The 24,056-nt window shown below is 39.5% G+C and overlaps 1 protein-coding gene across 11 annotated transcripts in view; it reads right to left on the minus strand.

Annotated features, from left to right (window-relative positions):
* SIPA1L1 (signal-induced proliferation-associated 1 like 1) overlaps positions 1-24,056 on the minus strand; it is a 389,778-nt gene that overhangs the window by 220,747 nt on the left and 144,975 nt on the right. The window lies entirely within an intron of this gene.

Consider the following 24,056-nt stretch of genomic DNA (forward strand, 5'->3'; position numbering starts at 1 on the left):
GTGAAGTCGCTCAGTCGTGTCTGACTCCCAGAAACCCCATGGACTGCAGCCTACCAGGCTCATCTGTCCATGGGATTTTCCAGGCAAGAGTACTGGAGTGGGGTGCCACTGCCTTCTCCGAATCACAACAATAAATCACTCCAAATTAACATACACTACAAATTTTTTGATATTTTCAGTAAACCAAACTTGCCAGCTAATAGATTTATTATACCCTGACGCTTACTCCTTGGAAGGAAAGTTATGACCAACCTAGATAGCATATTAAAAAGCAGAGACATTACTTTGCCAACAAAGGTCCGTCTAGTCAAGGCTATGGTTCTTCCATTGGTCATGTATGGATGTGAGAGCTGGACTATAAAGAAAGCTGAGTGCCAAAGAATTGATGCTTTTGAACTGTGGTGTTGGAGAAGACTCTTGAGAGTCCCCTGGACTGCAAGGAGATCCAACCAGTCCATCCTAAAGGAGATCAGTCCTGGGTGTTCATTGGAAGGACTGATGCTGAAGCTGAAACTCCAATACTCTGGCCATCTCATGCGAAGAGTTGACTCATTGGAAAAGACCCTGATGCTGGGAGGGATTAGGGGCAGGAGGAGAAGGGGACGACAGGGGATGAGACGGCTGGATGGCATCACCGACTCGATGGACATGAGTTTGAGTGAACTCTGGGAGTTGGTGATAGACAGGGAGGCCTGGCGTGCTGTGATTCATGGGGTCGCAAAGAGTTGGACACGACTGAACTGAACTGAACTGATATTATATTGGACATGCAAAAGATAACCAAATCAATAAAATTAGCATCTTAAAATGTTTCTTCGGCAACTTACGTTGGGCCAGTGATTTACTCACAAAACATTTTAAAGTGATTCTGAATATAAATAGGGACTCTGAATCAAAGCCAAAACAGGAACCTTGCCAGAAAATTCCTTCAGACTTTATAGTTGTAGTAACTTTGTAACTTGCAAAGCACTTTCACACAGCATTGTTCTTAGGATAACATAAGCTATGTTATCTAACACAGTAACTCCAGATCTTACCATTTTTAAATACTATTATTTACAGTTTGTGGTTAAACTTCGGCAAAGTTCATCACTCTGATATATATATATATATATATAGACAGAGAGAGAGAGAGAGAGCACATATATATATATATACATTAAGCACATGTTTTTCACTGGCCATCAGAGGCTATGATGGCTATAAAATTTCAAGACCACTGACCAGGACAGATATTACAACATCATTATACAAGAAATTGCAACTAATTCTGCCTGAAGTAAGAGAAAAGGGGAATACGCAGTAGAATTCAAAACCTCTAGCATTTTATCACTCTTCAATAAAATGTAAAGACAATCAACATTTTCTGACTGTTTAGTATAAGCAATGCATTATGTTAGAAGACATAAAACAGTTCCTGTCCTCAAGAAAATTACAGTATACAGGGGGAAGAAATATAAAGACCTATAACGTGGCACATTGAGAGGGTAACAGGCAGGAAGGCCAGGGGTCTCCAAATAGAGGAAATAGCCTGCAAGTGTCAGACATTTTTATCTCTCTTAAGCGGCAGGAGGAAACAAACTAGCAATATTTTTTCCTTCTCTATACAAATTTAAAGGGAGGTTTCTCTTAAAATATTGTGTTGCCATAATGACAACCGGCTTCGCCTGAAGTTAGCTATTCTCGAGTCTAGAGATAACCAACGCCTTTTTTCTTATGGAATGTTTGTCTTAAGCTATGCTAATGTACTATGCCTTTACCCCAAACTCTGTCTCCAAGTCAGTTCCGCCTCTTGGCCCAGAACCTACTTGACAAACCAGTATGGATATTGTTCCCCTAATCTATGTAAATGAAACTATTTGTATGGTGGTCTGCCCTTCTTCAAGATTCAAGTTAATCATTTTATGGCCCAGGATAAACCATTTGGTGCCAAGATTATCCCAAAATGCATCTTATGGGTGAGGGGCCTGGTGCCATTCTGAATTTTAAGACATTCCTTTCTTTCATTAACAGACTGCTAGTGACTATATAACAAACATCCAGCTAAAGACTAGCAGGGGGGTACTCTTTCTGCCCCCTTCTGATGCCTATGTCAGAAGCTTTCTCTATTTCCTTTATACTTTAATAAAACTTTATTACACAAAAGCTCTGAGCGATCAAGCCTCGTCTCTGGCTCCGGATTGAATTCTTCTCCTCCGGGGGCCAAGAATCCTGGTGTATTCGCGTGATTCAACAACAACCTTTCAGTAAGCATTAGAGGAGTTTTATGAGATAATAAAAGACATACCATTAACTGAGAACTGTATTAGACTATAATTGGATTTGCATTATTGCAAATGGAAAATATTTTTTCTGGGCTAAAAAGGCTTTATCAACACCAGACTTCAGTTCTCTGTAAAAATTTTTAAACACAGATACATTTTCATATTAATAAATTCACTATAGTTTATTCCATAATTGGGAAAGGAGTACGACAAGGCTATATACTGTCACCCTGCTTATTTAAATTGTATGCAGAGTACATCACGTGAAATGTTGGACTGCGTGAAGCACAAGTTAGATTCAAGATTGCCAGGAGAAATGTCAATAACCTCAGATATGTAGATGATATGATTCTAACGGCAGAAACTGAACAGGAACTAAAGAGCACATTGACGAAAGTGAAAGAGGAGAGTGAAAAATCTGGCTCAACAACCAACACAACACTGTAAAGCAATTATCCTCCAATTAAAAACAAATTAAAAAAACCCTCAACATTCAAAAAACTAACATCATGGCATCCAATCCCATCACTTCATGGTAAATAGATGGGGAAAAAAAACGCGAACAGTGACAGACTTTATTTCCTTGGACTCCAAAATCAATGAGGACAGTGAATGCAGCCATGAAATTAAAAGACGCTTGTTCCTCGGAAGAGAAGCTATGACCAACCTAGAGAGCATATTAAAAAGCGGAGACATCACTTTGCCAACAAAGGTCCGTATAGTCAGAGCTATGGTTTTTCCAGTAGTCACGTACAAGTGTGAGAGTTGAACCATAAAGAAGGCTGAGTGCTGAAGAACTGATGCTTTTGAACTGTGGTGTTGGAGAAGACTCTTGAAAGTCCCTTGGACTGCAAGGATATCAAACCAGTCAATCCTAAGGGAAATCAATGCTGAATGTTCACTGGAAAGACTGATGCAAAAGCTGAAACTCCAATACACTGGCCACCTGATGTGAAGAGCCGACTCACTGGAAAAGACCCTGATGCTGGAAAAGACTGAGGGCAGGAGGAGAAGAAAACGACAGAGGATGAGATGGTGGGATGGCATCATTGACTCAACAGACATGGGATAGGGAAGCCTGGTGTGCAGGAGTCCATGGGTGTCAGAAAGTCGGACACAACTGAGCAACTGGACAATAACTAAGAAATGTTGTTTCTGACCCTTCCAACCATTCAGATTTCACAAAAATTCTTAAAGCAGTAAAACCAAAATTGGCAAATAAGAGCATCAGCCCTTGAAGGCAAAACAATTTTTAGGAACTGTTGTGGCTAACACCAAAGAATTCTAATTCCTCATTCCCATTTCAGGATGCAATATGTAGTAGAAAAATCAAAGTTATGCTCAATGGATTTTCCTAAGTTAACCTTTTTAACAAATTAAAATACACATATAAATATACAAATCTTAAGTGTACACCTTTAACATATAGTGAAATCACCTATGTAAACAGTACTCAAACAAGAAAGAACATTACCAACACCTCAAAAGCCACCTTCATAGCTTCCAAAGCCAGCAACCATTATAACCTCAAGCACCACACACTGGTTCCGCCTGTTTTCAAACTGAACATTTTATAGCACAAGAAAATATGAGGTTGGAAAGTAACTTCTTTAAATGAGGGCATAGAGTATGCTGCTTTCTTTCCTTCATCATTATGAATCTCATCTATGTTGAAACAGGAAGCATTAGTAGAGTTACATGAACATACCACAGTATGTTTCTCCATTTATTACTAAAGAACATTTCTACATTTTTTCTACTTTGGCAAGTACAAATAATGCTGCTACGAATTGGACACGTTCTCTGGGGCACAAATGCGTGTGTTTCTGCTGGGTCTGTACACATCTGGGCGTGGAAGTGCTGGATCCAGAGGTGCTACCAATTTCTATCCCACCAGTAGTGGGCTTCCCAGGAGGTGCAGCAGGTAAAGAATCTGCCTGCCTACGCAAAGACACAGGTTTGACCCCCGGACCAGGAAGATCCCCTGGAGGAGGAAATGACAACCCACTCCAGTATTTTTGCCTGGAAAATTCCGTGGACAGAGGATCCTAGTGGGCTACAGTTCGGGGGGTTGCAAAGAGCTGGATGCAACTGAGCACAGCACAGCCACCACAGTGGACGAGTTCCAGCTGCTCTACACTTAGAATTAGCAGTCTTTTTCTTTTGTCATCCTGCTGAGAATATAATAGTGCATCATTATGGTTTTAGTTTGCATTCTTCTTTTAAGAAATGATTTAGCATCGTCTTTCTTGAGCTGTCTATTCAAAACTTAAGTCTTGGCCAAGAGGAAGGTAAGAGTTGGAAAGGAGGGTCTGGCTTTTATTGATTCATAGTTCTTTATCCATTCTGGATATGAATCCTCTGTTTGACATATATATCCTTTGACTGTATGTCTTGCCTTTTCACTCTTGACAATGTTTTATGATGAAGGGAAATTCTTAACTTCAGAGTAATTCGATGTATCCATTTTGCCATTTATGGTTAATCTCGATGGAATTCAAAAGCAAAAAACAGGCCTCTTTATTTTTAAAAAAGTGAATTACTTTGGGCTTCCCTAGAGGCTCAGTAGTAAAGAATCCACCTGCCAACACAGGAGACATGGGTTTGATCCCTAATCTGGGAAGATCCCGCATTCCACGGAGCAACTGAGCCCATGCACCACAACTACTGAGCCTGTGCTGTGGAACCGCCAACTCCTGAGCCCACAGGCTACAACTACGGAAGCCCGTGCGCCCTACAGCCCATGCTCTGCAGTAAGAGAAGCCCTCACACTGCAGCTAGAGAGCAGCTCCCACTCGCCGCCGCTAGAGAAAGGCCGGTGCGGCAACAAAGACACAGGACAGCCAAAAATAAATATTTTTTAGAAAGTGAATCACTTTAAATAAGTTCATAAACAGATTTTCATTTGCAACAAACTTAGGATAGGTAATTGCACAATAAAAAAAATGTAAGGGTCATTTTAATATAAAATGATTAGAAACTGGATACCAGGTTTCTGGTGGGGCACAGCACAGATTACTAACCTCCACTCCAGTCAAATTTTAAATTTCTAGTCTCTCCAAATTTTAAACTTCTAGTCTCATTCAAATAATTTTGAACAATGGTCCCGTAATACAAGTTTTATTTGAATGCCTCAAAGAAATTTGGGAATCTAAGTAAATGTGACAAAAAGGGTGCCCAAAATACATTATATCCCTGACCTAAATGTCTCTTAAATAAAATGAGGGTGCTGATAATTTAGTATACAAACTTTTTTTTTGTATATTTGCTTAGATAATCTCTAGCAACATAGAAGAAATTACTATGCCATTTAACATCCTAAAATGAAAACCAAGAATAACTGAGGAAAATGAAGGTGTTTGATAATTTAAAGATATAATATGTGTATAACAAATCACATTATGATATAATTACATATTCTTTGAACAAGAACTTTCTTGACAGTATGACGCATGCAAAACAACAAAGCATTTCAGAGACTTAAGAATCTGCTCAGGAATATGCACGTTTATATAAACTATATACATAAGCACAGCTTCCTTTGCTATCTTTATATTGATCCACCAAGCCACTAATCAAGTTTTACTTATAATAAGTACATCAAAATGACATGATAAATATGGAAAAAGAATCAGTCATGGAACCCATGATATAAGGATCTTATTTATGCAAAAATCACTTGAAGAATACACATTTTCTTGTCGCTTTTTCGTTTAGGTTGATGTTAATAACAATTCATATAGGTCCTCTTATTTGAAGAATTCAAAGAGCTTGCCAGTATCTTAACTTTTACAAGAAGTCTTTCAACAAAAGTATGCCATATCACATCATCAAAAATTGATACAAGCCTGGTAGAACATTTGGTTAACTACTCACCTATGGTTAAACTGAAAACTAAAAGCACACTTCATCCTGTCCTGGCTAGACATGAGCATCAATATCTAGCTTATCAGGAAGGCTCCCTATGACAACCTCTACTAATTCCACAATGGCCAATAAAAAGGAAAAAAAGGAAAAGATGGGAGAGCAACTACTCTATGAGAAAAAAAAGATCGTAATGAATCCAGAGTTGCCCAGAAGCATCCACATTATTTCTAAAAGACAGTAGACTAGATATTGCAAGTTATTTAGTCAACTTATGAACAACACTTGGTGCACACAGAAAGACACACTCACAAACCCCTTGTCTTAGTTTCACGGCTCCAGCTTGAAAGGCACTAAAACAGATGTTACAGAGTTTCTGTGCTTTACTTAGAGAAGAGCTCCTGCAACAGTTACTGAGAGGCACTCCACTACTCTTTTCCAAACACAATTCTAACAGACTTCCTCATGATCATTTCATAAAAGCAGAAAACCAGAAAGGGGACGGGAAATGGGACTGCTGCCAGAATCAGGCACACCAAGGCAGAAAAGTAAAGCCTGAAAGAGACAGAAGTAGTACAACACGACTCAACAGTCCTCCAAAGCATCTCGGTAATTCCAAATCCATCCTGTAATTAGAGCCCATGACAATGAACTCCAGTATCAAGAAATGATTATATTCACTGTACTTAAAATAATTCTTCTCAGAAGTCTTTAACATAGGAAACTTAAAAGCTTAAAGAGGACACTCCACCTAAGAAGATACAAAGACGGTAGATACATGAAAGACGTTCAAAATTATTCACTGATAGGGAAATGCAAATTAAAGCCATGACAACTACAAACTTGTTAGAATAGCCAAAATGAAAAATACTGGCAATTAGTTCTAGGGAGGATGTGAAGCAAGGAGAACTCTCAAACACTGCTGCTGGGGATGCAAATTGATACAACTGCTCTTGAAAACAGCTTGAAAGCTTCTCTTAAACTTAAACATACACTATGATCAAGAAATCACACATCTAAGTATCTACCCAAGAGAAATGAAAACTTACATTAACAGAAAATCCTGAACAAAAATGTTTATAGCAGCTCTCTACTAATAGTTATCCAATCTGGAAGCAACCCAAGTGTCCTGCAATGGGTGAATGTATAAACAAACATCCACAGGATGGGAGACTCAACAGTAAAAAGGAACTACTGATACATGCAACCATTCGAATGACGCTCAAAGGCATGCTGAGTGAAGGAAAGCCAGTCTTAGAAAGTTAAATACCATATGACTCTATTAACATGACATTCTAATTTATTAAGTTAGATGACATTCTCAAAAGGACAAAACTCTAGGATGAGAGTACAGACCAGTGGCTGCCAGAGGACATGGAGGGGTAGGGAGAGGAGAGGTGACCATACATAAAGGGACGGTGCGAGTGTTTTAGGGTCACAAAACTGTTCTCAATCCTGACTGGGGTGCAAGTTATGGGAAATCTAAAAGTGTTTAAAGATTTGTAGAACTGGACATATGTGTTCAAAACCATGTGATAATTTTAAGAGGGTCCTCCTTTAGCTCACATATATATAAATAAAATGCTAGGAAAATATTGCAGATTTGAAGAAAGGATGACTTTGCAACATTCTCATGTTGACATATGACTGATTCTGACAGCCTTCAAAGACAGAAAAACACATACCATAAACAGTAATCCTAAGAAAGCTAGAGCCAACTTTATTACTATTAGACAAAGTGGACTTTAAGACAAAATATTACTGAAGAAAAAGAAAGAGTTTAAAATGACGAAAGGGTTGATTAACTAGGGAGATATAATAATTATAAATGTATACGAAATCTAACAACAGAGCCCCAAAACAAATGAAACAAAACTGGACAGAACCAAAAGGAGAAAGAGACCCTTCAACAATAATAAGACATTTCAACACCCCTCCTCTAAGTCACAGAACAACTAGACAAAAATCATAAAGGATATAAACATTTGAACAGCACTATTTATCATAGTGACCTAACTGGCATCTACAAAATACTCTAGAATACAAATCCTTTTCAAGACGCAAGATAGATCATTTGCAATGTCATAAAACACGTCTCAATAAATTTAAAACGACTGAAATAAAATAAAATACATTTGGGACTCCAAAGAATTAAATCAAAACAAAAGTAATCTAGGAAATCTCCAAATAATTGGAAATCAAACAATAATTTGTAAACAACCTGTGGGTCAAAGAAAATAAATTTTTATCAAGCAATTAATACTTTGAAGTGAATGAAAACAACAAAAATAAAAAGTGAAAATGTAGAGGACGTAGCTAAAGACATCATTTTATAAGTTTTAAACTTAGGCCCACATTAGAAAATAAAAACTTCAATTCTCTTCCACTTTAAATTAGATAAAGAGTAAACTAAACCCCACAGAATGAAAAAGGAAGGAAATTACAGTTTAGAGCAAAAATCACTGGAACTGAAAACAGCAAAAATAGAGAAAAAACAATGAAACCAGAGTTGATTCTTTTAAAAGGTCAATAAAACTGACAGACTTTTACCTAGACTGACAAAAAAAATGAAAAAGACACCAATGAACAAAATCAGGATTCAGAGAGGAGGCATCACTACTGACCCTATAGAAAAAGATTATAAAGGAAAATTATAAGAAAGAATTTGCCGGCACTGCAGGAGAACCCAATTGGATTCCAGGGGTGGGAAGTTCCCCTGGAGAAGGGACAGGCCACCCACTCCAGTATTCTTGGGCTAATTGGCCTGCGATGAGGGAGACCTGGGTTCAATCCCTTGGTTGGCAAGAGACCCTGGAAGAGGGCATGGCAACTCACTCCAGTATTCTTGCTTGGAGAATCTCCCATTGACAGAGGAGCCTGGAGGGCTACAGTTCATGGGGTCGCAAAGAGTCAGACATGATTGAGCACTAAGCACAGTGCAGTGTATCACCAAATCAGATAATTTAAATGAAATGGACAAAATCTTAGAAAGATAGAAAGTAGTAACACCAACTTAAGAAGAAACAGGTCTTGAACAGACCTGTAACAAGAAATTCAACTAGCAATTATGAATCTTCCCACAAAAAGAAACTCAGGCGCAGATGGCTTCACTGCTGAATTCCATCAAATATTTAAACAAAGCCAATTCTTAACAAACTCTTCCAGAAAACAGAAAAAAAGAGAATGCTTTCCAACTCATTCTTTTTTGTTCCCAACTCCTTCTAAAAATTCAATATTATCCTGATACCAAAGCCAAAGATATCACAAAAATAGAAAACAGATCAATATCCCTCTTGAATATACACACACACACACACACACACACACACACAAATTCAATTAGTAAACAAAATCCAGCAACCTAAAAAAAAGATTAGATACTATCATCAAATTAGATTCATCCCAGGAATGCAAGCTTGATTTAATATCTGAAAATCAATTAATGTAACAATATTTAAAACATGAATTTAGTATACCAATTCTGTATATTATCATCCTGCTTATTTAACTTATATGCAGAGTACATCATGAGAAACGCTGGACTGGAAGAAACACAAGCTGGAATCAAGATTGCCGGGAGAAATATCAATAACCTCAGATATGCAGATGACACCACCCTTATGGCAGAAAGTGAAGAGGAACTCAAAAGCCTCTTGATGAAAGTGAAAGTGGAGAGTGAAAAAGTTGGCTTAAAGCTCAACATTCAGAAAACAAATATCATGGCATCTGGTCCCATCACTTCATGGCAAATAGATGGGGAAACAGTGAAAACAGCGTCAGACTTTATTTTTTGGGGCTCCAAAATCACTGCAGATGGTGACTGCAGCCATGAAATTAAAAGACATTACCTAGATAGCATATTCAAAAGCAGAGACATTACTTTGCCAACAAAGGTCCGTCTAGTCAAGGCTATGGTTTTTCCTGTGGTCATGTATGGATGTGAGAGCTGGACTGTGAAGAAGGCTGAGCGCCAAAGAATTGATGCTTTTGAACTGTGGTGTTGGAGAAGACTCTTGAGAGTCCCTTGGACTGCAAGGAGATCCAACCAGTCCATTCTCAAGGACATCAGTCCTGGGATTTCTTTGGAGGGAATGATGCTGAAGCTGAAACTGCAGTACTTTGGCCACCTCATGCAGAGTTGACTCATTCGAAAAGACTCTGATGCTGGGAGGGATTGGGGGCAGGAGGAGAAGGGGACGACAGAGGATGATATGGTTGGATGGCATCACCAACTCGATGGACATGAGTTTGAGCAAGCTCCGGGAGCTGGAGATGAACAGGGAGACCTGGTGTGCTGCAGTCCATGGGGTCACAAAGAGTTGGACACGACTGAGCGACTGAACTGAGTATACCAATAAAGGACAAAAAGCCACATGATCACATCAATATACACAACACTCACTCATGATATAAAACAATAAAACCTCAGTAAACTAGAAACAGAAGGGAGCATTCTCAACCTGTAAAAGATATTTGTACAAAACCTACAGCTAACATCATTCTTAATGTTAAAAAACTGAAAGTGTTTCCACAACATCAGGAACAAGATAAGGATGTCCACTCTCACCATTTCTATTCAAAAATCCTGCTTACTTAAAGTGAAGTCGCTCAGTTGTGTCCATCTCTTTGCAACCCCATGGACTGTAGCCTGCCAGGTTCCTCTGTCCATGGGATTCTCCAGGCAAGAATACTGGAGTGGGTTGCAATTTCCTTCTCCAGGGGATCTTCCCGACCCAGGGATCAAACTCGTGTTTCCCACGTTGCAGGCGGACTCTTTACCGTCTAAGCCACCAGAGAATCCCTATATGCAAAGTACATCATGAAAAACGCCGGACTGGATGAATTACAAGCTGGAATGAAGGGAGAAATATCAACAACCTCAGATATGCAGATGATGCCACTCTAATGGAGGAAAGCGAAGAGGAACTAAAGTGTCTCTTTATGAGGGTGAAAGAGAGTGAAAAGCTGGCTTAAAACTCAACATTCAAAAAAGTAAGATCATGGCATCCAATCCCATCATGTTGTGGCAAAAAGATGGGGAAAAAATGGAAACTTTTCTTGGGCTTCAAAATCACTGGGGCCAGTGACTGCAGCCATGAAATTAAAAGACACTTGCTCCTTGGAAGAAAATCTATGACAAATCTAGACAGCATATTAAAAAGCAGAGACATCACTTTGCCAACTAAGGTCCGTATAGTCAAAGCTGTGGTTTTTCCAGTAGTCATATACGGATGTGAGAGTTGGATTATAAAAAGGCTGAGTACTAAAGAAATGATGCTTTTGAATTGTGGTGCTGGAAATCACTCTCTTGGACTGCAAGGAGATCAAAACAGTCAATCCTAAAGGAAATCAACCCTTAATATTCACTGGAAAGACTGATGTTGAAGCTGAAGTTCCAATACTTTGGCTACCTGATGTGAAGAACCAAGTCACTGGAAAAGACCCTGATGCTGAGAAAGATTGAAGGGAGGAGGAAAAAAGGGCAACAGAGGATGAGATGGTTGTATGGCATCACAGACCCAATGGGCATGAATTTCAGCAAATTCCGGGAAATGGTGAAGGACAGGGAAGCCTGGTATCCTGCAGTCCATGGGGTCACAAAGAGCTGGACACAACTTAGTGACTGAACAACAACTGGAGATTCTGGCTAGAACAGTAAGGCAAAAAACCTAACAAACAAACAAAAAAGCAAAGGTACCCAAACTAGGAAGGCTTAAGACTGATAGCTTTCCAAGCTTTAATTTTCTAGATTTTCAATACCGCCCCCCACACACATAGTACCCAAATTGATAACTCATGCCTAAAAACAAGAGCCAGTATGCTTTATAGTGTGGTAAATATTAAACCATGGACTTCCCTTAGCTTAGCTTGTCAACATTATCAGTAATCACAAATATGAAAGTTTTTCAGTGGAATTAACACACACAAGCAAGGAACCGAATATATTAAAGACTAAAATATTTTTTAAAAATTGTTGAACTGAAATATATTCATCTTAAAATAGCTGATGCTTTATAAAGAAATATTAACATTTTTGAATTGTTAATACATTTTAATTTTATCTTAACCCTTAGCAATTAAATTATATAGGCTTTATAATATCAGCTTATCTCCTGATAATAACATGCATAAATTTTTTTCCATTGTTTTAGAAAGAAAGCAATAAGGTAAGTTTCCCATATGAACTCGAGCTATATTCTGATGAGGGCTCTTTTCACAGTGATACTTTAATGAAATACTCCCTTTTTACATCTGTTAAGACTCTGTCCCTGGACAGATAAAAATAAAGGTCTCCTCAGTCACTCTGATCAATCAGTTTAATTTCACAAGTCCATAGTCACATAAAATATATAATTTTCTATTGTTCAAACACAGGACTAGAACAATACCCAGTACCCATACAAGCAGTTGTTCAGTAACTATTTCTGTGGGAAGAGTTCATGCGGCAGGCATCATAGACATGCTCTTTTAATGAGAATTAAGTTGCAAACTGGAGAAGGGTACAGAAGTAAAAAGGATCCCAGTCCCAGTCATCTGGGACAACAACTAGGGAGAAGACGCATGAAAATGCCTACTTCAATCAGACAGAAAATGAAGAAATGTACCTCAAGCTTTACAAGTGCAATTAAAGCCACGTCAGATCCATCTTGGTGAAGCTTAGTAACCAAAGGCAAGGGAAAAGCACATTTCAGGATTTATCCACAATTCTTGACCTGAAGGGCAGAGGCATCATAGCTTCCTCAAACACCCGCCTTAGAAGAAAGACCAAATGCAGGAGCCTGGCTCTGTCACATGGTCTCCAAGGCTGAACCAGAGAAGAGAAATCATTTATACCAGAGTTGATATTAACATCATCTGTATCCCAGAATAAAACTTCTATCTGCCTCAACGATGCTCACTTCACTAAAGAGCTTTGTCTATCAAGTTGTTTCAAAGTCAAAGATTTATCCTAAATAAAAGGAATCCTCAATTACACATTAAAAATGTAGCCTTCAACCCCACTTCTCACTTCTTCTTAACAAAACATCAAGTTGAACCTTTATACTGTTGGGAAAAAATGGTTATTCTGAAATTTAAAACTTCTGAACTAATAAAACCAACACCATGTTCCTATACTCTGGCTTGCCTGAACTCCCCTGAAATTTCCAGCAATCCACATTTGTTCCTTACTGCCAAGTCCCTTTTGTCGCTGTGCCATCAGGCTGCTAGCCCGAAAAATTAAACTAATATACCATTTCTTTTCACTTTCAGCCCTGGTGGTAGCCAGTAATTCCCAAAGTATCCAAACAAAGGCCCGTTGTCAAGGACAAGGTCTATGTGGACCTGGCTGCAATGCCTGTGGGCATTAAACAGATTTAAATACAGCCTGAACCGCCAGGTGGCAGAGGAGAAGGCGCTGACAGACTTAGATGAGCAGAAAACAGAAGAGCATTTTTCTCAGGCCATCAATCGGTCAGTTCAGAAATATTCACTGAGAACATTCTCCATGTTAGGCCCTGCTCAAGGTTATGGGCACATCACAGGCAATAAGACCAATCCTCAGGACCTAAGGAGCTCACAGTCTGCTTGGGAAGAGCGCTAAAGGTCATCCAAACGCAAAAAGCAAAAATTCCAGCTTTAGTTAGGGAGGATTTTCTTCTTTAAAGTAGTCAACTCCCTTACATCCCAGGATAATATCAGTAGGAAAAACTGCATCAGCAAACTGTTATAAATAGAATAGACAAACTATAAGGTCCTAGTGTATAACACAGGGAAATATACTCAATACCCTGTGATAAACCATAATGGAAAAAATATGAAAAAGACTGTGTGTGTGTGTGTCTATATATAACAGAATCACACTGTTGTATGGTAGAAATAAGCACACACTGTAAATCCTTACTACAGTAAAATAATTTTTAATTTTTGATTTTGCGCCCTCTTCCCTTGCCACCGACTAATGTACTCTCAACACAGCAACCAAGTGGCCTTTGCAAAACATGGTACACCCTTGCCTAAAGCCATTCAATGGCTTCTCATTACCCTGGGTGTAAAACTAAAAATCCTTGACATGGTCTAAAAGCCCTTGTGTGATAATCCAGCAGATCTTTCCAACTTTGAAGCCACTGTGTTCTCAATTACATGCTCCAGTGACACTAATCTTAAAGCTTGTCAAACACACTCAGCTTTCCTGTCTAGGGTTGGGGTTTGTCTGGAATATTTTCCTGCCTCCCAAGTCCTACTCTGGATAATTCCCACTCATCTGTGCTGGAAGCACTTTCTCCCACGCCCCTTCTGCCTCCTCTGCCACTTCACCCCATACACATGCTGAGCTAAATGAGGATGTCAGGTACATTTTCACTGTTTCCAAGTAATTTGCGTTCATGTACAATTTGCTAGAAACGTAGCCCAAAAACCCCATCTCTTGCTCCGTGCGTGTGTCTGTCTGTGTTTAAATGAAACATCAGGTTTTTTTTATACTACTGGAAATTCATGGCCATGTTACTTCTAGAGCACCTACTGGTTTACACGAATGTATTTACTTGGGTGACCACACTATTTGTTCATGTCTCTCCCACTAAGCCCTAAGTTCCATGAAGACAAGTGTGGGGTCAGTTTGTGGAAATACAATGTCCCCAGAGCCTCGCAGGATGATGACTGACACAAAGAAGGAACTCAGGAGAAAAGCAAATGAATTATGATCACCACCAATGGGAACAACTGAAATTTAACCTTCGGAGAACTGCTCCCAAAGACAGCTCAGGTTCCAAGAGCCACATTTCATTTTGCTTGAGTTTCTGTTGTAATGAAGACTTTACTAGGAAAACAAAATCCGACTGGGTAAGAGACTGCTGAGAATCTCCTTGTAGCGGACACTTTTTTTCCCAGTTGGTTAGAAATGTATCCAATATGTGGATTTGGTTCCTTTTCCGTTTTAAATGTGGATACCCTATCTATTTGAAAGAATGATACTAAGGATCAAAAGGAGTGTTTATTACTTAAGCACTCAGAGAATTATTAAAAATATATATAAATATTATTGCTACTAATTTAAATGAACAAAATTCCTAGTATGAGGAACAGGCGTCTTGACTCCTATTAAAACACTGACTTTGAAAAGGTTTCCTGTAACACATTATTAAGTAGATACTCATACTTTATGTTGCCTATTTGAAAGAAACACTACTGTTTTGGTTTCAGCTATGTTATAATGAAAAATGACTACAGCAAGTAAGTGCTTTGCTTTTGTCCAAATAGGTGCACAACAAAGAAACAATTTTAAATGCCTCCACAAACGTGTTCAACGATGTCACTGTATAACATTTCTACCCTAACCAGCATGACATGGTAATCTTTAAAATGTCCAAATGTTACTTGTGCAATGCAAAAATATTCACAGTAGCTCTCTATTAGAAATATGTAAATTACTATCAATACAATAACATGGACTATACGCACACACAGAGTATATGCAATATACTCTGCCCTTTTCTAAATAAAAAGCAAGCACATTTTCTCTTTTTAAAAGACACTTGCTTTGATGTAAATAATAACATTACTAACACAGGTGGATCACAAAATAATATATAATTTTATGTTGCTAAATGTACCGAAAGGCTCAATGTTGAATACTAATTCGTTAAAAGAGGTTTACCAGCCTCAAAGAATACTTAAATTACCATTCTGAGAGCAATGTCCAGTTGGGATCTTTAAGCTGCTTGAGGGAGGTCTAAACAAATGCATTTTATCATAAAAGGTGTCAGGAGAGAGGATAACCATTAAGACTATATGGAAAGAGATGTCCACAAACAAAAATCTTAACTGTATTAAAAAATGTTGATTTTTGCCTGTTTAAATCATAATGAAAAAAAATTGCTCTTAATGGTTATTTTTTAATGAAGTCTAAACAACTCAAGTATTTAAAACTTTAACCTTGCCATTTTGATTTTTTGGACAAAAATTTTAGGCAATAATTCAAATATATTCATGCAATATGTCTCCTTCTCTGATAATTAAAAAAGCTAGCAACAAATGCCTCCCCAACCCCAGCCCTACCCTATTAACTTTTCTGCTGAACACATTTCATATACACTTTTAGACCTGGGGGTGATGAATGAGACATGAAAGAATGACTCCATATTCTACATAACCAATAATTTACTTGCATGTCATAAACGGTACATAACATCATTTGATATACTGTCTTTCAGCCCCAGAGAAAAGCTGCCAGTAGTCATATCTTTCTCATCTGTAGGGTTGCCGACGTTACCCTGTCCCCTGAGGGAAATGTCTGACTCAACTAAATAAAACTGAAGGATACACCATATAATGAACAGTCTTATTACCTTAAAATTAACCTTTTAGATTTTCTGTCTTCTTGAGCTTGCAGAGTCAAACTAGAAAACCTCTAACAAAATTAATGTACAGATTCTGTTCTATGCTACATGTTCTCATCTTGCCATGAATTTACTAGAAGTCATGCGTATGGGCTGAAGAGACCAGTGTGGCAGGAAGAGTGGGATCCCAAGTTAGAAGGACACTGGCTCGATCTAGCCTAACAGTGCACTGCCTTTCAGAGTCTAAAACAGCTGTGTGCTTCACAAGAAATGGCCAAGCAGATCCCCAAGCCCCAAATGTACCAGAGGTCAGCTTTCTAAAGGTCGCATCTATTTTTAAACTAATATAAGTTGAGTTCTAAATTTGACCTGCATTTAAATCATCATCTGGTGAGGAATGTCCAGCTGGACTCTAACACACTTTAAGTTGCTTGAGGGAGGTCCAAACAAAGCTCATTCTACATGCAACAGACAAAGCCTTCTCTTAGCAACTGGCAGCCTCCACAAAGGAAGCGCAGCAGCTGTGAAGCAAGGACCATCCTGCAGCTGAGGGTCCCTGGAATGTCCTCCTTCACATAACCAATAAAAGTGGGCCGTTCTTCACGTTGAGATAATTGGGGAAACCAATTTCCCATTGCTCAGCGCAACAGAATGAAGGAATAGAGCATATTTTCAAAGGTGTGCAGAGTACCTGAACATCGTCCCAAAGAAGCAGCCAACAAAAACCTATTTTTAAGGTTCCTCACAGCATTATTTCTCTTCAGAAAGTTCACAGGGCAATCCCTTCCAAAATGGCCTCACTGACAATGAAGAGTTTTCTTTTAGATTTTCGGCTCAGAAACCAAAAGATAAAAAGAAAACCATGAATATCCTATCAAAGTATCAGTTAAATAATTATGGCACCAATTGATCATACTTTTGGAAATTGGTATCATTCTCAAAGCAAACTTCAAACACAACTTTTACAATTTAAGAAGAATTGTATTTCAAGAGTATTTTAGTGAAAAAGGGTAGCACTAGTATATGGACATGTAACACTTAGGAAACTATGTCTTATCAATTTTAGTATTCACATTAGGCAAGTCACCACCAGGGCAGAGGTGAAAAAACAAAACAGATAAGTCTCTGGGAAAAAAAAATCTATAAATATGAAAGTACTAAGTTATATACCTATTTCTTTAAACCAAAATCACAGGAATTCAGTAAAATAAACTACTGCTAATCACAGATGGAAGTAAAATACCAAACATACCCATTACACACATACATACACACATATAACAACCAAAACCTATCTCATTGGCCTACCATTCTGGCCAGTCCACCATGCTTAAAGACAGACTAACACTGTGATTTAGAGAACAAAGCAAGTTCAAGTATTTCATTTTCTAGACCCATAGATGATCAATCCGATTTTAAGGTTCAAAAGTATAGAACATGAAAAGTAAATGTACAGAATCTGCACCAGAAGCCTTGACTCCATCAAGTCACCTTCATTTTCATTCAGTCAGGCAAATAATACTTTACCTAGCAATGTAGCTGAGGCTGCTTGTTACTACTCAGTGTCCACTCTCTCCTCCTCCCTAACAGAACCCCTAATTAACCTGAGGAAAGCAAGACAACTAATTAAAGAACTATCTTTCATTGCCTCCTTACAGCTAGACGAGTCCAGTTTCACAGTTTAGGCCAATGAGACACAAGCATACATGTTCTGAGAAAATTAAGCAAACAAAAATTACTTAAAGGGAGCCAACTGTTTAGAACCAGACACAGAACAATGGAGTACGTCAAGGTCGTATATTGTCACCCTGCTTATTTAACTTATATGCAGAGTACATCTCGAGAAATGCCAGGCTGGATGAAGCACAAGCTGGAATCAAGATTGCCAGGAGAAATATCAATAACCTCGGATACGCAGATGACACCACTCTAATGGCAGAAAGCGAAAAGGGACTAAAAAGCCTCTTGATGAAAGCAAGAGAGGAGAGTGAAAAGGCTGGCTTAAAACTCAACATTCAAAAAAACTAAGATCATGGCATCTGGTCCCATCACTTCATGGCAAACAGATGGGGAAACAATGGAAACAGTGACAGACTTTATTTTCTTGGGCTCCAAAATTACTGCAGATGGTGACTGCAGCCATGAAATCAAAAGACGCTTGCTCCTTGGAAGAAAAGCTACGACCAACCTAGACAGCATATTAAAAAGCAGAGACATTACTTTGCCAACAAAGATCCGTCTAGTCGAAGCTATGGTTTTTCCAGTAGTCGTGTATGGATGTGAGAGTTGGACCATAAAGAAAGCTGAGCCTGAAGAATTGATGCTTTTGCACTGTGGAGTTGGAGAAGACTCTTGAGAGTCCCTTGGACTGCGAAGAGATCAAACCAGTCAATCCCAAAGGAAATCAATTCTGAATACTCACTGGAGGGACTGATGCTGAGGCTGAAGCTCCAATACTTTAGAGACCTAATGCGAAGAGCCAACTCATTGGAAAAGATGCTGATGCTGGGAAAGATTTAAGGTGGGAGGAGAAGGGGACGAGAGAGAATGAGATGGTTGGATGACATCACCTACTCAACAGACATGAGTTTGAGCAAGTTCTAGGAGATGATGAGGGACAGGGAGGCCTGGTGTGCTGCAGTCCATTGGGTCGCTAAGAGTTGGACATGACTGAGCAACTGAACAACAAGAAGTGACAGATAATTCCATAGTTCTGCATGATACCCTGGTATCTGCCAGAGGGCCAGCTCACTAAGACAAAGAGCCGTGGAAATACTGCTGCTCCCTGGCCAGCTCAGGGGTCCTGCTCTTTACCTCTGGGATATATAGACCTCATTATCCCGTATTTCCTTGGGCTGAGCTAGGGAAAGTGGGCACTGGGGAGCTCCCGCCTTTCTGTCTCTTATTGCTCACCCACCCACCCACTCTCATTACATGTCCACTGAGCACCACACACTGCAGGAATGCCAGGAGTAACTTTAATGAACAAAACATAGGAACCATCCTCAAGGAATGGAAAAACAAGAGAAAAGCACAGAAGCAATCACAATGCAATGTGAAAAGATGATGAGTATACATGATGCCTGCTTCCTGTGAGGAGGCTGGGTGCAGCCCAGACTGCTGCATTCCAAGAATCCCGTTTATTCCACAGCCATCACTGCTGGACTTCCTCTCGGTGATACGAACAGCAGAGACCAGTCAGGAGGTGACGGCACAGAGGACAGGAAAGGCTGAGCAGTGAAGTGCACGTTAAACGATCAACAGAATTTTCCCAGATTGAGAGGCGTAGGTGGAAGGTTTCATGCAGAGAATTAACCAGGCGAAAACATCCAGAGACAAGAAAGACCACACACAGTTCATCAGAAGAGCATGGCAGAATCCGCTACCAGATCAGTGAACATAGCGACCCTAAGTAGTTTTAAACATCTGAGGGACTGAGCTTTCACAACTAATATCTGAAGGAGAGGTTCTGAGAATGAGCTTAAGATTGCCACGGGGAAGGATGGGGAAGGATGTTTGGGATAGACGTGTTCAGTGCAGCTTAGCTGGGTCGCTAAGTTGTGTCCGATTCTTTGTGACCCCATGGACTGCAGCACCCAGGCTTCCCTGTGCTTCACCATCTCTGAGTCTGCTCAAACTCATGTCCATTGAGATGATGACACCATCCAACCATCTCATCCTCTGTTGTCCCTCGTTCCTCCTGCCTTCAATCTTTCTGAGCATCAGGGTCTTTTCTAGACATGTAAACATGGCTATATTTAAACTGGATAACCAATAAGGGAAAAAAAAAATAAAAGATCCGTTAGAATCAAAAACAAATAAATAAAGGAGAGGCTTTGAGAGAAAGACCTGGTGACTTTTCATAACTATTTCTAAATCATGTGGCTTTAAGAAAGGCATGGAAGCATCCCCTAATCTCAAGGACACAATATCAATCCTCCTCTATTTTTAAGCCCAGGTTATTAATATTTATAATTTTAAAAGATTACTTATTGGAGAGTAATAAAAGGATATTAGGAATTTTACAAAAGCATAGCAGAGGACTGGGGGAAAAAAATTTTGCCCAAACTGAAATACTTCTTTAAAATATCCCGACAGTAATATGTTTCCCTTTCAACTTTGAAAAAGATGGTTAGGCAGATTCATGACTTAAAAAATAAAGTTTGCCTTTGGCGGCAGAGTCAATTCTTTCAAACCTAATTTCCACTCCCCTCCCCTTCTGCTTTAGTCATAGAAAGCTGGTTTTATTTGGCCTGGCAATGTGCCCACTTAAACACCACACTGGAGCCTCCTTGAAGACAGTGGTGGCCAAGGAATTCCAAGTACAAGTCAGAGAGGAGATTCCAGAAAGCCCCTCTGCAGTTTTTCCTTCCCCTCCTCTTGCAGACATCGCAGCTGGAGCGCCAACAGCACCCTGAGGTTGCGTGGACAGAGGCCTCATCCTCAGGATGCTAAAAACTGGAAGGAGCCCAAGACTCACCCAATGACATGGGACATGGTAGAAACCTCCCCAGATCCAAGCAGTTCCCCTACGGACATTTTACGTGAGAAAATCAAGCCCTGTTTAATTAGATTCCTGTTTCTACTAGACAAACACAAATTTCACTGCAGATGCTAGTGAATATTTAAAGCATACATGGTAAGATCTGGCCAAAAAAAAAAAAAAGCCATTTCAACTAGATGTACAGTATTAAACCATATTTCCTGATTCTCTCTTTTTTCATCTAAGTCACACATTCTACTTTCTTATTAAACAACCTTTTTAAATCAAAGTAAATCTTTTCTAAATTTTTTCTCTTTGGACACAAGACATCTGGTTCTTGAAATTTCTGGTCTACCCTGAGAGCTGAGTGGGGAGAGTGAGAGGGGCTAGCAGAATAAGCCCCAGAGAGCAGAGATGAGGGGCAGTGTGCAAGGGGGACTGGGAAGTTACACATCGATAACACAGCACAACACAAGCTGTTTATAAAAAGCTTCATTGTGTTTTATAAGCTGGTGAATTGTTAGGTAAGACTCAATTTGGAGGTCTTTGATCTAAACTAATCTCTGGCAGCCGCTGTCGACAGAGAATGACACAGAGACTTAAATGTAAAAGCATTCTTATTTTCCTTGATACCGCTGTCATTTTTTAAAAAGGTATAGTTGCTTTACAGTGACTTGCTTGACACAGGTGAGACACATTACATTATTCTTGTGGAAATAGTATTGTCCCCTTCCTCTTCCCCCACCACCAAAATAGCTAGCATAATGTGCCATAGATTATGTCTAACAAAAACAGAATAATTCCATGGACCTGGGATGGTGTGGGGGGGGGATGGGGGGACTCCTGTCTTGACTACAGAAAAGTCAGGATTACCTTCTCCATCTTAACTCAAGGTACAGCTTTTGTTTGAAGCTAGAAATGAAATCCAAATGAAGAAACTAAACAGAATATAATCTATTTCCACTTTTATCTCTGTTCATGTCTTAAAAAAAAAAAAAAAACTATTTCTTTCTATTTAGAACACTTTTGCCAAACTAACAACAAGCCTATTTTTAAGCCACCACCACCAGACAACTATGGACTCCCTGCTCTATGCTGAATCGTTACACAAACATCGGTTTTCTTTATGGGCAAAACAGCATAGTGAAATGCACATAATGTCTACATTCAAACCTAGATCTGAATCTTGGTTCTAAGAATTACTGCTGCTCCTGCTGCTAAGTCGCTCTAGTCGTGTCCGACTCTGTGCGACCCCATAGACGGCAGCCCACCAGGCTCTGCCGTCCCTGGGATTCTCCAGGCAAGAACTCTGGAGTGGGTTGCCATTTCCTTCCCCAATGCATGAAAGTGAAAAGTGAAAGTGAAGTCGCTCAGTTGTGTCTGACCCTCAGCGACCCCATGGACTGCAGCCTACCAGGCTCCTCTGTCCATGGGATTTTCCAGGCAAGAGTACTGGAGTGGGGTGCCATTAAACCTCCAGCAGACTAACATCCTTCACTCTGATGTCAGTTCCCACATCTGTAAGATGAAAGTAATACTATCATTCTCTTTCTAGCATTGTTGGAAAAATTAGTGCTAATGTATACATTAGGCCTTTTGCAACTATTACTATAGAAGAAGGCAATGGCTCTGCGGGCATCGAAGAGGGCTCTTATCTGTGCTTAGTTATCAACTGAAACTGTTCATTAAAAGGAAGAATACCACACAAGTTGTCTGGCTGACTCTGAGTTGGCTGCGGCCTGTACATTCACAAAGAAAAATATGTATAAACATGAACACTCAGGCACAAATATCCATCTGGACAGGATGTTAACACCATTCCTCAATCCCTAAGAGTCTTATTCTCTCTTAGAAGCATAAACTCAACCAACTGGTATATGACACTTAATTTGGGTGAGAGGGAAGGAAGATGGAGAGAAAGAACCATCTCTTTGGAATACAATAAGGACCCATCTCCATAATATCATTCAAGAAGTTTAAAATATTAAGCAATCAGGACCCTAATGTCCCATATGAATAAAGCACCAAATTCTTGCTTCCTCTCAACTCTTCTAAATCTTCCTGTGGGTTCGGTCCTCTGGCACTGGATTAATGGCACAATTCTATTGAAGACACATACTCAGTAAAAGGGTAGTGATAAAAAGTGGTTACTTACATCAAGCTGACAGGGGTAAAACTCGCAGAAGAAATGTCCTGACGACATAATGAATCATAAAGCTGAGACTGTTCTGATTCTTACCTTGGGTTAAGCTGGCTAATCATAAAACCCGGCCCATGATTTTTAACGCTCCTACATACCTAGCAAAATTGCTCTTTACCACTTATAAAAATGTACAGTTAATTTTTAGTATTTAATTTTGACTTCTCTATCCTTTCCTTCTGAGAATTTTGTCCCATGTGACAAGGCAATCTTACAGCTAAAAGGTTAAGAGTAAAGCAAGGCTCCTCCCCTCCCAGTCAGGACCAACTTCACCGGGTCCCACCGAGGATGACATGGGATAATCCATGCAAGGTGTTCAGACAGGCACAGAGGAGACACGTGCTTAGGCTTCAATTCATGTGGTCTAGCTACTGAGTCTTGCTTTGCTCTTAACCTTTCAGCTCTAATACTGCCTCGTCGAATGGGACACAATTCTCAGAAGGAAAGGACTGAGAAGTCCAAATTAAATACTAAAAATTAGCTATACATTTTATAAGTGGTAAAGAGCATTTTTGCTAGGTATGTAGGAGCTATAAAAATCATGGGCCAGGTTTAATGCAAGCATTAAGGGAGGCAATATTCAAGATACAGCCTTAAGACTTGACCATTTTGTAGAAAACAGATGCTAAAAGCATAAAGACACCAGTAATGGCTTCCCTTGTACCTCAGTTGGTAAAGAACCTGCCTGCAGTGCAGGAGATTGGGGTTCGATCCCTGGGTCAGGAAGATCCCCTGGAGAAGGAAATGGCAACCCACTCTAGTATCCTCGCCTGGAAAATCTCATGGATGGAGGAGCCTGGTGGGCTACAGTCCATGGGGTCGCAAAGAGTCGGGCACAACTGAGCAACCAACACTTACTCACTTACTTAATAATAACCAATGTGATATATCTATAAAGGGATATCATACAATTTTTCAGCTATCTTTCA

This window comes from Bison bison, unplaced genomic scaffold (genome assembly GCF_000754665.1).
Source record: "Bison bison bison isolate TAMUID 2011002044 unplaced genomic scaffold, Bison_UMD1.0 scf7180017864239, whole genome shotgun sequence".
In the NCBI taxonomy this organism is placed as follows: Eukaryota; Metazoa; Chordata; class Mammalia; order Artiodactyla; family Bovidae; genus Bison; species Bison bison.